The sequence below is a fragment of the Podarcis vaucheri genome (assembly GCF_965113315.1).
Source record: "Podarcis vaucheri genome assembly, chromosome: Z".
In the NCBI taxonomy this organism is placed as follows: Eukaryota; Metazoa; Chordata; class Lepidosauria; order Squamata; family Lacertidae; genus Podarcis; species Podarcis vaucheri.
In genome coordinates this window covers 31,815,725-31,831,496 of record NC_138758.1, presented here as the reverse complement: position 1 = coordinate 31,831,496, position 15,772 = coordinate 31,815,725, and the positions used below count along the sequence as shown (strand labels likewise).

The following is a 15,772-nucleotide window of genomic DNA, read 5'->3' as shown; positions in this document are numbered from 1 at the left end:
AATACCATGGAGAGCTATGGCTTCTCAGAGAAGCCGCAAGTCCATCTCCACAGAGGAGCTCAGAGAGGATGCCAGTCCATATGCACAGCAGAATTAACTCACTTAGGGAATACTACAGCCAGTCTTGGGGGAGTTCTGGAGTTTTGTCAAGGGGACACCTTCCCTCATAGGAATACTTAATTAAGTATTCTCTGTGAATAGTTCTTCTGCACTTTTTAACCCAAGCCAACACATCCTTGACATATTAACCTAATATGGATCCCTACATCGAAATTCCACTGATGAACATCCATACTTTCTTTGTAGAGATTGGTGACAGCAGTGGCTGCATTCTGGACAGGGATGCCAACTATAGGGGGTGGTAAGGGCTTTGGACCCCTCAATATTTGTGGGCAGGCAGCCAAGCCCCCCGATATTGAGGGGGCCCCAAAAAGGTAGGCCTCCCACCTGCAAATATGCAGCCTGTACTCCCCATCCCCCGCCACCCATGCGCCAGCGCTCTCCTGTTGGCAGTGTACAATGGGGAAGGGAAGCACAGAGGGTGATCTTCTCACTGCTGGCAGTGTACAATGGGGATCTCTGCAGGGGTCTCTGGTTTGCACACACACTCCCCCAAGATTGTGCATGTTGTGCATATGATGTCACACAACACTGGACCCTCTCAGTGTGGAGGGCAAGTTGACGCTGGAATGGGACCCACAGGGCCCAGCTGCTGTCACACACAGTCCTGGTAGGGCTGTGGCAGAGTTCTGCAAGAGGTGCAAGAGTTTCTACTGCTTGGTCTTGGTCCGTGGGTGGCAGCAGCAGCAGTCTCACTGCCGTCCTGCAGCCTGAGTGGCCCTGCCCCATCAACCTGCTCAGTCTCAGCCTCAGATTTGGCCAAGTACTGCCACTGCCACTTGTTGAACCAGCTTTTGGGCCCATGCAGATCTCTGCATCTCCTTCCTCCTTGGCCCCCTTCTTCTCCATCGTCTCCTCATCTCAACTGCCCACATGTCTCTCTGGTTCAGTTGCATGCCCCACTCAGCTACCTACATCCAGTGCCCCCACATCTGCTACCACTGACAACGGCATTAGCAACCCATAATAACCAGGCCAAGGAGCATCTAGCTGCTCTGCTGCCCCTGACCACACTCTATACCAGTTGCTGGAAACCACAGGAGGAGAGGCAGCTCTTGTGCTCAAACCCTTCTTGCAGGTTTCCCACGGGCACCTGGTTGGCCACTGTGCAAGCTCCATGCTGATGCAGCAGGCTTTTCTGGTGTTCTTATGAACTTGACGTTCTTATCAACATAGAATGGGGTGGGGTTCTGCCTTCTTCTTCACCTTAGGCAATCTCAGGCAAGCTCTTCAAGGCGGCTGCAGCTCCTGGATTATGAATGTCAGCAGCAGGTGAACAAGAAAGGCATGAAAGAACATTTATTTGCTCTGGCACAGGGAAAGGTTGTTTTTAGCTTTATGCAAATGGAAGAGATAAACCTGAGGAATGGAAAGTGGTTGTGTGGCTTGGCACCAAACCAATATAGATGGTAGCCACTGCTGATGGCAGTTGACCCTGGGTTGCAAGCCAGTAGCAAAGTGCAGCAATAAATGAATATGGAGATGGTTATTCTCCTTTTCCTGGATTGATCCATGGTGGTTATGCTGTGCCTCCACAGCTAGTGTAGTGTAGTGGTTAAGAGCGGTAGTCTCGTAATCTGGTGAACCGGGTTCGCTTCCCATCTCTTCCACATGCAGCTGCTGGGTGACCTTGGGCCAGTCACACTTCTCTGAAGTCTCTCAGCCCCACTCACCTCACAGAGTGTTTGTTGTGGGGGAGGAAGGGAAAGGAGAATGTTAGCCGCTTTGAGACTCCTGAAGGGGAGTGATAAAGCGGGATATCAAATCCAAATCCAAACTCTTCTAGAGGCAGTAAAGCTGGAAACCACAGGATGGAAGAGTTGTGCTCAAAGCCTTGTCTTTATCTTCTCAAAACAAAATGAAAAGCCCACACCTGTCCTCCCTTGTATTTTTTAATTGAGCATGCACAACTACCCCATGAGTGCCTATTTGCTTCTCACTTTGAACCTACAGCTTTGGATTGCTAATGCTGACTTTCAATCTCTGCTTAATAACCACCAATGAGGCCTGCTCAAAGCACTCTCCTCAAAAAATTGGAGCATGGGGGGGGAAGAGATTAATACAATTTTTATTTTGCAAATTTCAGTGAAATAAAAAAAAATAGCAATAGTTAAAGCACTCTCATATATCATTGTTGCAATAGATGATTGGAAAGATTAATAAGCATTAAGATTAGAAAGACAATAAATGAAACGACTGTCTGATGTATCACCCCTCCCAAACCCATTTTGGGCAGATGGTGGTCATAAAGGAAAGGTAGGAACAGATACTATTTATGAAAGGTAGAGACAGCTACCATACACTGCCGAATTGTCAGAGTTAAAATGCAGTTTGAATTTTTAACATGATTTTGGTAAGCTGGCAACTCTAACAGGCAGAAGCATTGGGGCCAACTTGTAAATTTGGCAACCTAGTAAGTTAATGTTTACTGGAGACACTGAAGCTTTTGCAAACATGTATCAAATCTCCTTGTGCTTGTGTGTGAATGGTTGTTTGTTTACTGGAGCACAAATAAGCAAAGCAGCTGGTGTGGCCTTGCAGGTGGGCATGGAAGCAAGCTGGACTTTTGCCGCATTACTATACAGGGTACCTCAGGTTAAGTACTTAATTCGTTCTGGAGGTCCGTTCTTAACCTGAAACTGTTCTTAACCTGAAGAACCACTTTAGCTAATGGGGCCTCCTGCTGCCGCCGCGCTGCCAGAGCATGATTTTTGTTCTCATCCTGAAGCAAAGTTCTTAACCCGAGGTACTATTTCTGGGTTAGCGGAGTCTGTAACCTGAAGCATATGTAACCTGAAGTGTATGTAACCCGAGGTACCACTGTACTACAAACTTTAGGTCGACACAAAGCGAAAATGTTCCTGTACATGAGAAGGGGGCAAAACTGAGACAAACTTTGACATTGGCTATGGTGCTTTTGCAGCCCAGTTCCTGTGGGGCAGGACAGTGCTTCACCATCCCATAGAAGATAGAGCAATCTTGTTTTCTGCCACTCCAGGGGGTGGAGCCGGCAAGCCAGCAGATTCATATTGCAAGAAAGGAAATCCTGACTAAGCTTAGAAAGAACTTTCTGACAGTAAGAGCAATGCAGAAATCAAGAGACACACTCTTTTTGTTGTTGCTGTTTACTAATATGTACAAAAGAGGAAGAATAACTGTTTGAAATACATATTAAATTTGCCTGTTGGTTTTCAAATAATGTTTGTTATGATACAAAACTCAGTGGCAATCTTATATAAGACTGATAAATACAAAATGCCTCTTGCATCATTTCATTCCGATAGTATGACTGACTCCATTTTCTTTGCACCTTTTTAAAAAAAATTATTAATTAAAACAAGTCGTAACATTAAACTTCAAACAGAATTTGAAACCATAACTCCATTTTTCATTGGAATCTATCATCATCTTGTTTCTCACTTTCCCTAAAACTAATCATGTGTATTCATTTCATCACCTGTGAAAGATCTTCATCTGCTAATTTTGAAGAGTTCAGCATTTTCCCAAGCATAATGCATACTTGGATAGGTGACTGTAAGAAGGTGACTAAACATTTTTTGATCATCCTCTGGTGCTGGATCTTCAAATCAACCAAATAATATTACTGAAGAGTCTGTTGGCAGTTCATACTCCATGGCTTTCCTGATTTCTATTCGGATTTGGTCCCAACATGATTTGATTGGGGGCCATGGCCAGGGAATGTGTAAAATACAGTATGTTTGCGTCTTAGGTGTATTTTACTTTCACAAATTCAATTATACGTGCTCAGCTCCGGTAGCACCACCAGCTTTCCAGCGATGTTTTCAGAGAACAAGAGGGAGAGACTAAGGCAGAAGGGAGGAGGGAGGCAGACAGAGGAAGCCCGCAAGTTGAATGGAGAGGCATCAGAGGCAGGTGGAGCAAGTGAGAGAGAGATGCAGGCAAAAGAAAAAAGCTGGAAAGGAGCTGCAGCTTCTGCCTGCCTCTTTCCTCCCTTCTGCAGCCAAGGGAACCAGGTTTATTCTTCTTCTGTCTGCCTCCACCACTTACCTACTCATTTTGCAGCCTAGGGAGCTGGATTTCTTCATCCTCCAGCAGCAGAGATACAGAGAAGTCCCCCCCACCTTCCAGCAGGAAACTGGGCTATGCACAATTTTACATATGTGTGCTTCCTATGCAAGTTGCAATCACACTGTACTGTCATTAAGTGTGGATGTTGCCCACATAAATCGCTGTTGTTGCTGCTGCTGCTGCTGTTGTTGTTATCCCAACACCCAGGCCTCAGTGATACAGATCAGATTGGCCTCTTCTTCCACAATGAGATCATGCATGAGGGAGGTCTCACTCAGAGTCAACCTGGCATTCAGCAACAACCGCAGCAGACCTGAAAGCTGACCAATAGGACAACTGTAATTCCTTTGATTCAAGGAGGAGCTGGCATACAGCACAGTCACCAACTGCCTGAGCTGCGTGCTTCTTACCTGGCCTGCCCCACCTCCCACGCCATACCTCACACTACCATGAATCACTGTGATCAGGGGGTCTCAGCTCTCCCCAACTCCTCTCTTCCCAGGCACTTCCCACAAAAACCCCAAATTTAGAAACATACATGTTAAAAACATTTTAAAATATTTAAGACAATTGAGGTCATAATTTAAAAACACACACACCAAAACCAGCTAAACAATGTTGTTTAGTTGTTTAGTTGTGTCCGACTCTTCGTGACCCCATGGACCAGAGCACGCCAGGCCCTTCTGTCTTCCACCGCCTTCCGCAGTTTGGTCAAACTCATGCTGGTAGCTTCGAGAACACTGTCCAACCATCTCGTCCTCTGTCGTCCCCTTCTCCTTGTGCCCTCCATCTTTCCCAATATCAGGGTCTTTTCCAGGGAGTCTTCTCTTCTCATGAGGTGGCCAAAGTATTGGAGTCTCAGCTTCAGGATCTGTCCTTCCAGTGAGCACTCAGGGCTGATTTCCTTAAGAATGGATAGGTTTGATCTTCTTGCAGTCCATGGGACTCTCAAGAGTCTCCTCCAGCACCATAATTCAAAACAGCTAAACAATACCCCAGCCCAAAGGTCTGTTCAGCTGCCTCAGCTTTCAGAGCTGCAGTCAGTCAGGGCCCTGCCTCCTAGGCCATGAGGAAGAGCCCTGGAAGACGAGGAGCAGGTCTCCCAAGACTCACAGCCAAGAAGGTTGTGATTCCAGGAGCTCCAGTTGTTTAGCCTGAGTTCGGTTTCCTCAGAGGCACAGCAGAGACAGTGGTGTCTTTCAGATATATTGTTTATTTACACATATGTACAACCTGGGCCTACAATGGAGGGGCTCATGGCATTAATACCACAAGAGGGTCTTGCTTCTCTCATGGCCACAGTGTTGGATCTCAGAAGAAATTTGGCTTCCACCTACTTCTAGATTCTAGCTCACACACCTCAGCTCTGGCATTTATCTTTCTAACTGCCAGACAATTGAGGGAGGGTGGCCCATGCATTTGCCCTCAGGGCACAGAACTGCTTCTTTCATTACTTGTATGACCCATACATAGGGGGTCAATACCAATGAACTTGTCTGGCTATTCCAGCAACTGTGTTCAGTCCAGGAATTAGAGGAGATTCAGGCATACAGCCTACCCACCCCCAAACTCACAATGGTATACAGGCAATCCTTGTTATGTTCCCCACATGCGTCAGCAGGGCCCGCATAAAGAATTTCATTCTACCCCATTCCACCTTTTTAGTGACTTTTTCAGGTTACTTCCAGGTTTGGTACTGTGCTCAATCATGCATCAGCTGGAGATGCATAAATCAGCCGTTGCTTGTATATTTCTCCTGGAACCCCTTGTGGCTTTATCAGCGCTTAAAATTTCAACTTTGGGGGAATTACTAAGAAATGCATACAGTACTTTCTCAACAATTGGCTATTAATATGTCACATATGAAGGTACTGCAGAAATGGTAATTTGTCTGTTTTCCATTTCATTTTTAATATGGTAATTCGTTTTTACAATACCTTTGTTCAGTAATGGTCTAATTTCAGTCAGTCCATATTGCTCCCATTATTGCATATTTCTTAGCAATTCTGTATTATCAAATTCTTTATTATACTAGACCAGGGGTCCTCAAACTTTTTAAACAGGGGGCTGGTTCACTGTCCCTCAAACACTGTCAGTGGCTGGACTTTAGTTTTTTAAAAATGCGTATTTACACGGAAGTCGCTCCCCTGTTTTTTACTCGTGTAAACCCATTGACATGAGTGGCCATGCCTAACCTGGGTCCATTCATTCCAGCAGTCCTGCCCTCTGCGTAAAAGTTAAGTTGACATCACACCCCACCAGCGCAACAACTCCTGGGTAAGTGCGCACCATGCAATGGTCCCAACAATATTGTGGCAAGGTCTCAGTGTGTGTGTATAATGGCAGGCTCCATGCAAGCGCCACACAAATCTTCTTGCAATGATCATCGCCTCTGCTTTTCATGCTCCACTTTGCTGTGGGGAGACTGAGAACAGCCCCCCACCTGAGGCCCAAGCCCGGTTACCTGCATGGTGGCAGCATCTCTTTCTTCCTCATATCCCGCCTGCCCGGAAAGAGGCCACGGGCCGGCACAGCAGTGTCAGGGAGGAAGAGGAGAAGCAGCAGCAGCAGCAGCAGCAGTAGGAGCAGCAATGGCAGAGGAGGAAGAAGAGGCGTTGGAGGAAGAGGAGGCCAAGGGGAAGCCAGGGGCCCTTGCCAAGCTCACACTGTCGCCATGGGGAAAGCACCGCTCAGGTGCTGGGGGCAGCGGCGCTGCCTCCGCTCTGCTCCACGCCGTCACCTCCCCTGCGTGCAAATCCAAATGTCACAGCTTCGGATTGGCTGCAGGAGCTTCCTGCAGCCAATAAAAAGCCACACCACCATCGCCACCCACCCAGAAGCCATGTCAGCATCGCGGAAGTCAGTCCCTGCACGGCAATGCATCCACAGTGAGCAGGGACTGACCAAGTGGGCTGCAGGTTCTGTTGGCCGGATTTATGAGCGGAGGGCCACATCCGGCCCCTGGGCCATAGTTTGCCAACCCCTGTACTAGACAGCTATCAGGGATGAAAAGTCAGGACTTAATGTATTGTTATATTAAAAAACTCTGCGTTAAAATTGTTGCTAATGCATGAGTTGCTTTAGATAATTGATCAGCCTTTGCGATTACAGTCCCACTAAATGTATCATAGTCTGATAATTCTAGCTTTGGAGCTATTTCTGGACTTTGTATCCATTCTCTCAAATATCTAACATAGCCACATAATAATGTTTAATAATGTTTGAGTCATGCGCGAGTGCACATCCACGTGCCATTTTTGGCACCGAAAGGGAGTGGGGCCAGAATGAGGCAGGACCAGAACTGAGCAATCCACACACATAAACATGGCAGCCAGGATTGGAACCCTTGCAGAAGCGGCAGCTCCTTCTTTTTATGGAGGAAAAGAACCCTTTTAAGGATTATGGTATCCCAGGTATCCCAAAAAATATCCAAAATAATTAAATCACCTATTCAGGCCTCCTCACCACTGTCATTGTTGCATATGTGGATGGATAGCATGAAACTTGTGCTTTAAAGAGCTTTTGACATGGACGTTGGCTGCAGCGAGAATTCCCTAAGGGTCATCTAGTCCAACCCCCCTGCAATGCAAGAATCACAGCCATCTGACCTCTGCTTAAAAACTTCCGGGGAAGGAGAGTCCACCACTTTCCATGGGAGTCTGTTCCACTAACTCTAGACAGTTCATTTCTTTGAGGGTATCTGAGATGTATTCCAAAAGCGTCTTCTGTTCCAGCACCACACTCTTGATCCTGTCCTGCACCGTCTTGGAGGAGCAACTGCAGACAGCCTGTCAAACCCTCTCCGTCAGCCCCTTCAGCTGTACTATGCAATTTGAAACCGCAGGTCCTTCTGGCAAAATCTAAAACTTCCACTTTGTCCTTGATATTATTTATATCTTCTCAGTGCTCATGCTGTTCTATTCTTCTTCCGTGTGGCTATACTTTTCTATTGTTTTTAAGACATTACAGTAGTTTGGATTTATGTTTCCATTTCAGAACATTCTGTTTCCTTTAAAAAAAATTTTTTTTTGCTGTCTCCTTTAATTCACCAGTTTTCCCCCACCACCCCTTTATCAATTTGCCTAGTCTGTTTTCACTTTCTTTCCATTTTTCTTCAATCACCCTTATAATCTTATGCTCTAGGGTTGTTGGTGGTTTGGTTTTGTTTTTTTAAAAAAGTATCTGTCCTCTAATTCCTCAAGTGGTGCTGAGAGGACAGCTTTAATATCAGATGCTGTAAATACTTTCTGCGGAGCTTCTTATTCTCCATCTCTCCTCTCATCGCTTTTAACTTTCTTATTTGCATTTCTAAAAAAGAAGAAGAAAAAGCTCAGTAGTCCCTGTAGGCAAACTTCCATCCATCAATATCAACACTTTTTATGCCAGTGAAGATCTGGTTCACAAAAAGAGGGTCAGGTGAAGAACACAAAGTGTCGTGTTTAACCATTTGTTTTCACTAAGAGAAAAAAGAGAGGAAATGAGATAAGAGACCATATCGAAAACAAGAGAGTCGAGTACAGTGATACCTCGGGTTAAGTACGTAATTCGTTCCGGAGGTCCATTCTTAACCTAAAACTGTTCTTAACCTGAAGCACCACTTTAGCTAATGGGGCCTCCTGCTGCTGCCACACCGCTGGAGCACGATTTCTGTTCTCAACCTGAAGCAAAGTTCTTAACCTGAAGCACTATTTCTGGATTAGCGGAGTATGTAACCTGAAGCATATGTAACCTGAGGTACCACTGTACTGAGAGTAGTTTAAAGTGTTGGACTAGGACCTGAGAGAGACCAGCCTTCATATCCCCTTCTTAGCCATGAAGTTCACTGGGTGTGACTTTCAGCTGCGTCTCTCTGCCTTACCAACTAACTCTTTTAAATGGAGCCTTGACTCTTCTTTGAAGGGTGGTGCACATAGTTTGAGCCATTGGGTTCATCAGTCCTGGTGGAAAGACTGCTCTGCTTTCAGCACATTCCTCTCTCAAATGACTAATGACATCAAGTAGAGTTGACTTTAGCTTGTCATCCATGAGAGTGGCAAATGTCTCAAACTTTTGGTGACCCCCCCCAAAAAAACAACAACAAACTTTTAGTTCAATTGAAATTTTGCTAGTTCCAACTTCTCGATAAAAGCTAGAAACTGTGTCACATGACTGTTACACTTTTTCTTGGACTCAATCTTTAATTTGCATGGTTCCCTTAGTGTTAACCAGCTGAGAGTCTGATAATAACAATCCATAATAATAGATAGTGCTACATCATCCTGCTGATCCCATCTGCTTATTAATGCTGCATCATCTGTAGGTTTATCTTGTTTAATGCAAGTGATAACCCCTCTCATTCTGAGAGTCACTTCCAATCTTTTCCACTGAGTAAAGTTACTCTCTGTAAGTTTTAGCAATCTGGGGCTCTGAAAAGCAGTGGGATTTTGGATATACATGCATGCATAATTTTATTTTTATTCCACGTTTCCACAGTTAAAACCATGCTCAAGGTGGCTTACAACATTTAAAAAATCCATAATAACAGTAAAAAAGGTAAAGGTAAAGGACCCCTGGCAGTTAAGTCCAGTCACAGACGACAATGGGGTTGCAGCGCTCATCTCACTTTATTGGCCGAGGGAGCCGGCGTACAGCTTCCGGGTCATGTGGCCAGCATGACTAAGCCACTTCTGGCGAACCAGAGCAGCACACAGAAACACTTAAAAATATGTGCTTCCAAATTCCTTTCAAAGTTTCCCACTTCCCCTAACATAGAAAAGGACCACATGTTTCATAAGTTAAAAATTGTTGTTTTACAAACTCTCCAAAGGTCAGATTCATGTGCTTTTCCATATAGCATTCAGAAAACCCATTAAATTGAACCTTGGTTAAGCAAAATACCCCTTCAGATTTTCTGCACATCTGACAAGACCTAACTGAGTGGTAAGATCGGATTTTCACAAGCCCTTGGAATTAATTGGGACACATTACAATCAAAATATGGGTCCAGCAAAAGTGTTGATGAGCCCTCTCTCTGCTGAACAGATGTTGCTCCTGAAGTAAAAATGACCTGAGAGTCAGAACATTTGCTAAACCACCAGAAGTGGAAAAATCCACAATCTGCTCTAATAAAAGCAGCTATGGAATGGCCGGAACAGCAATTAACACAAATCATGCAAGGTTTTGTGCTATTATCTAATTCTGCCTATGACAGCCATTAGAGATGAACAATAATAATTCCCACTTCACTGCTGAAGGACCAGACACTGGGAAAAGCAGAACACAGAGACATATTCTGCAAGTCTATTTCTATTCTCAGTGACACAAATTCTGGCATCAGGTGTGCAGAATTCATTATTCTAAGTTTCCCAGCTTAAAGGCAGATTTCTAGACCTGAAGGAACGAAGTTAATCAAGAAAGCATGTCATGTGGAGGATTCTTGGCACAATTCCCAATACTTGGGATGGAACTTATGTCAATGCTTCGGAGGAGACTGGCTGATATAAATTTATAAGCTCGTCCATCACCAAAAGCTCCCAAGGCATCACCTAAGAGCATTCCATATAAATAACCCATAAAACATTGAAACAGCAGAATAAGTATGCAATTTCATGGCTGGGGCATTTGACCCTTTCTGCACTAACAGAAGCAGAAGCAGAATAAATTATGTACAACCAAAGAGCGTAATAAGAACCTGATGGATGGGGCCAATGGCCATCTAGTCCAACTTTCAAATACTTTCTGAAAGGCAGTGATGAGGCAAACAGATGAGAACATAAGAAGAGCCTGCTGGATCAGGCCAATAGCCCATCTCAACCAGCATCCTGCTCCCACAGTTGTCAACTAGATGCTCCCAATGGAAGCTCAAAAGCAAGAATCAAGCACAAGAGCACATTCTCTCCTCCTGTAGTTTCCAGCAGCTGGCATTCAGAAGCATTGTTGCCTCTGACTGTAGAGGCAGAGCATAGCCATTATGGCTAGTAGCCATTGATGGCCTTCTCCCTCTGTAGGAATTTGTCTGAACCTCTTCCAAAGTGATGGTTGTGGCCATCACTGCCTCCAGTATGAGCAAGTTCCATAGTTCAACTATGTGCCAAAAGGAGGAGGAAGAAAAGGAAGAAGGAATTTTGTTTAAATTTCATAATAGCATTTTGTCTGGTTAGCAACTAGGCTAAGCAGACAGAATCAAGAACTTCCAGAAATGGCCTTCTATTAAATCATTTCTTTAAAAAAAAACCCACCACAAACCTCTCAAGTGAGGGCACTTGGATGTCTTGGCAGCTTCTTCCTTCATACATTATATGGTAACTTTTCCAAGAGACAGGTGCTTCTGTTCCAATGCGTTCCTCTCCAAATCAACTACTGGGTTGGCTGTTGGAAAGAAATGGTAAAAATCTGCTTTATCAAAGCTTGCCTTCCCTTCCCTTCCCTTCCCTTCCCTTCCCTTCCCTTCCCTTCCCTTCCCTTAACTTTATTGTATTCAAATTGCAAACTCACCTGGGACTTTATTGAGGTTGAGTTTTCCCAAATGACTTTCCCTACTGTGGGATTAGAATGTGATCCCAGTTTAGATTCTTTGAATTTGGGTGTTTTAGCTCATCAGAATTCCAGGATGGGCTGCTGGAGTTTGTTGTGTTAAGAAAGTTCATTTGTATATGTTTTTTGTTCATTTGTATATGTTTTTTCTTTCTTTCTTTCTTTCTTTCTTTCTTTCTTTCTTTCTTTCTTTCTCTCTCTCTCTCTCTCTCTCTCTCTCTCTCTCACACACACACACACACACACACCTCATAGCCTGGAGTGCAGTGTCCAGTTTAGGACATCACAGTTTAAGGAGGATGTTGACAAGCTGGAATGTATGCGGAGGAGGGCAGGCAGAATGACCAAGGGTCTGAAAACAAAGCCTTATGAAGAACAGTTGAGGAAAAACAGGAGACTGAGAGGAGACATAATAGCCATCAAGGACATAAAGGGCTGTCACATGGAAGATGGAGCAAGCTGGTTTTCTGCTGCTCCAAATCTTCAGGTTCAAATGACAAGAAGGAGATTCCAACTAAACATTAGGAAGGGCTTCCTGGTGTTAAGAGCCATTTGACAGTGGGATAGATTATGTGAGTTCACTAAGCATGCCAAAATACAAAAGTACAATCCATTTCTGAAGAATATCAATCATTTTTACTTACTCATTTCTACACAGCATCCATTCTGATTATCTGGCCATCTTAAAAAAATGTTTCAAACAGCCATTCCATAATTCTCTGTAGTGTTGCAGTTTTCCAATAACTGCCAATAACAACAACAACTTCTTCTTCTTCTTCTTCTTCTTCTTCTTCTTCTTCTTCTTCTTCTTTGCTACAAATGAAAGATTATTCATGTACAGATGGAGAAAACTGTGGAGGAAAGTTGATGACAGACCCCATCAGAGTCTTGATAGGTCTTCCCTTTATCATGTTCCAAAAAGCTTAAAGATCAGTCAGCACCTTGGTTTGATTATTTACTTTGGATCAACAATTGCATTAAGCTGTGAAAGATTCCAGGGGTTGCACAAACTCTGTACTGGGGGTGCTGTGCTCTGAATGCAGCACAATGAGTGGTTATATCCTGGGCGTCACCAGTGCCATCATCCACAGACAGCTGCTGGCAGACCTGGGCCAGAGGAACTTGGCAAAGACCTTTCAATTGTGATAGTGGCTCCAGACGATGACTTGCAACTGGGATACAATAAGGGCGCTGACGCAAGGTTTTTTGATGACATTTATAGTCACCACAAATATGGATGCCACCAGTTATTCCTTTTCAATAATTAGTTTTAATAATATTTTTATTATTTATACCCTGCCCATCTGGCCATTCTGGGTAGCTTTGAGGACATATAAAAACATAATAAAATGTCAAACAGCATTTATTTATTTCATAAAATGTATATGCTGCTTGGTTGCAGCAAAAACCAAACAAACCTCAAGGCTGTTTACAAGAAGAATAAAACAATAAAACTATCATTAAAAACAACTGAAACATTCAGAAAATTAAATAATCCATAATCCTAACCCATGAAAAATAAAACCTCTGCATCTCAAAGGAATCCCATCCTTGTCACCCATGAAAAGCAGCACGGCAAGGAGGTGATACAGAGGGTGTATAGCAAAGAACTAGAGAGGGAACAAACCATGCAGCAGGGTGGTAATGCAGAACTGAAACTCAGAAGCACACTGATTGAGAGATGATTCAGCAGCCCCTGATCATGCCCACCCAAGGGGCCCAACACACTGCACTGCAGGTGCTGATACATTGCAACGTGGGATGATTATAAACACCAACTGACAATTGGTTCCTGGCCTTCTAACTGCTGGCGTTGGGTGGGGGGAGATGGGTTTGGGGGGTGCTGAAGTTGCTTTTGCTCCTTCTCCAAAATACCATCTGTTCTGGTGCACAGAGTTTATCAGATTATTATGCAAACACTTCCTAGATTTTGGGGGGAAATCTGATATTTCAGAATCACAGAATTGGAAAGAACCCCTTTGGTCATCTGGTCCAACCCACAGCAATGCAGGAATATGAAGCTAATATTATTTGACACTTAATGTGTAGCCAAGCCTAAATAAGTGTTTAAAGAATGATTTACAGTAAGAAAATAAAGAAATAGAGCAAGTTGAAGAAAACATCGAATTAGGACCAAAAAAAAGTCATATTTGGAAGAGAAACAGTGGGAAAAAAGAGAATAAAACAATTGTGTGCGGCCTTAGGAAAACCAAGCTTTATAATGAAAAATAAATATCATCATCATCAAACCTTTATTGGCATCACTTACAAACATTCAGAATAAATAGGCCAGTGCGATCTTGTTGCCATTTCAACAATACAGGCATTTGCCAAAGAGAAGAAGAGGTGAGCAATCTATTTCACCTCTGTGGGTCTCCAGCCAGTGCAGGGTCCTGCAGCGTACTTCAGCGGCAAAAAATCAAATAGAGGAACTTAGCTACTGTCTTGGTGAGCTCCTGGTCTCTCCCCGTAATAAGAAGCATATAACCTCTGTCTCTGGTTTCCATATTGGGATACATAGATGGTCTAAGAATTGTTGGTGGAGATCATCATACATTTTACATTTAAGGGCCATGTAAGCTAAAGTTTCTGCCAGGTGGGCATCACATGGACAGATCCTATCTCTTTCTGCCATACCTGCAAACCTACCCCAAAGGAAGTTAGAAGGATTAGAATTGAACCTAGCCAGCAAAAAAGCCCTTCTTTCTTGTGAGTTAAACAAAAATTGTAAATAATTAAGGTTAAATTCCTGTGCCCAAGAGAGTCGAAAATAAAGAGGGGAACATGTTTTTTCCGCAGCTGAGATTAGTTCCTGGCGATCTATGTCCCACAGCCTAGTTTTTAACATGGCCTTGGCGACTGGAAAAGCCACAGCACCCAGGAGATCCTCTGAAAGCTCAAGTTGCCGTATCTTTGTGCAAAACAGTTGTAGCCCTGGGGAAGGGAAGGAGTCTGACAGAACTTTGCTAAGTAAAGTATATTTGTCTGCTGAAAAACAAATGTTTAGCCAGGATAAAAGAAAACTCGTCCAAGCAACTATCTCTAGCTTATGTTGGCCTCCCTGTAGACACAGGGCTGCGTAAGGTACACAGCGTGGGACAGCGAAAATCTTAAATAGAAAGGCTGCCTGCACTCATTCCACTGACTGGGTAAACCCTGACATCCAGATTGAAATTCCATAGAGCAGTTGAGCTCTAACTTTGGCATTAAAAACCTTGAGGGCAGAAGTGATGTGTTGGCTACCTCTTGTTGCAAAGAAGCGCATTATGGCCTGCATAGACAGCTTGCTGGCGTTTCCCGCCTCTGCGCAGTGCGAAGGCCACTGGAGCCTGTGATGGAAAGTGATCCCCAAATAGTTTAAACACTTATTTCTGTTCTCTTATGAAACAGCTGTACCAAATAATGCAGGGGGGGGGAATCAAACGGTAATGTTTGATTCTATTAAAGACTGGCATCAGGAACAGGAATGGACCAAAGGAAACCTGGAATTCAAAGCAGAGTACCAATGAAGACTACAACGTTTCTAAAAATTGCCAGCATACTTCATTGTTCCCATGTCTGTCTCTGAAGAGAACCGAAGAGGAATTCCAATTTGGTGTTGGTCTTGCCACAATGCTGTTGCTCTCCTCAAGATGTCTACTCTGCCCAAAGAACAAGATGACAATGCTCTACAAACACAGAAAATCTTCTTAGAGGGAATGTATAAGACACTTGATAACCCTCCTTATGAAGCCATGAAAGTTGATGTCCTGTCAAGTAGTCTTCCATCTCTGTAAGAGATCCAAATTGCATACACCAGATTTAAACAGCTGATTCTAATAGATAACAGTAGACTTCTGGTATACTGATGTGAAATGGTTTTCATTACAGTGGTACCTCGGGTTAAGAACTTAATTCTTTTTGGAAGTCCGTTCTTAACCTGAAACTGTTCTTAACCTGAGGTACCACTTTAGCTAATGGGACCTCCTGCTGCCGCAGAGCCGCCACCGCACGATTTCTGTTCTCATCCTGAAGCAAAGTTCATAACCCGAGGTACTATTTCTGGGCTAGTGGAATCTGTAACCTGAAGTGTCTGTAACCCGAGGTATCA

The 15,772-nt window shown here is 43.9% G+C and overlaps 1 pseudogene across 1 annotated transcript; it reads left to right on the top strand.

The window, feature by feature from the left end:
- The first annotated feature begins 12,729 nt into the window (after positions 1–12,729).
- LOC309524266 (myotubularin-related protein 12 pseudogene) lies at positions 12,730–15,617 on the top strand (annotated as a pseudogene). Its single transcript has 2 exons — positions 12,730–12,807; positions 15,039–15,617. The product of its transcript is annotated as a myotubularin-related protein 12 pseudogene (transcript).
- The last annotated feature ends 155 nt before the right edge of the window (positions 15,618–15,772 follow it).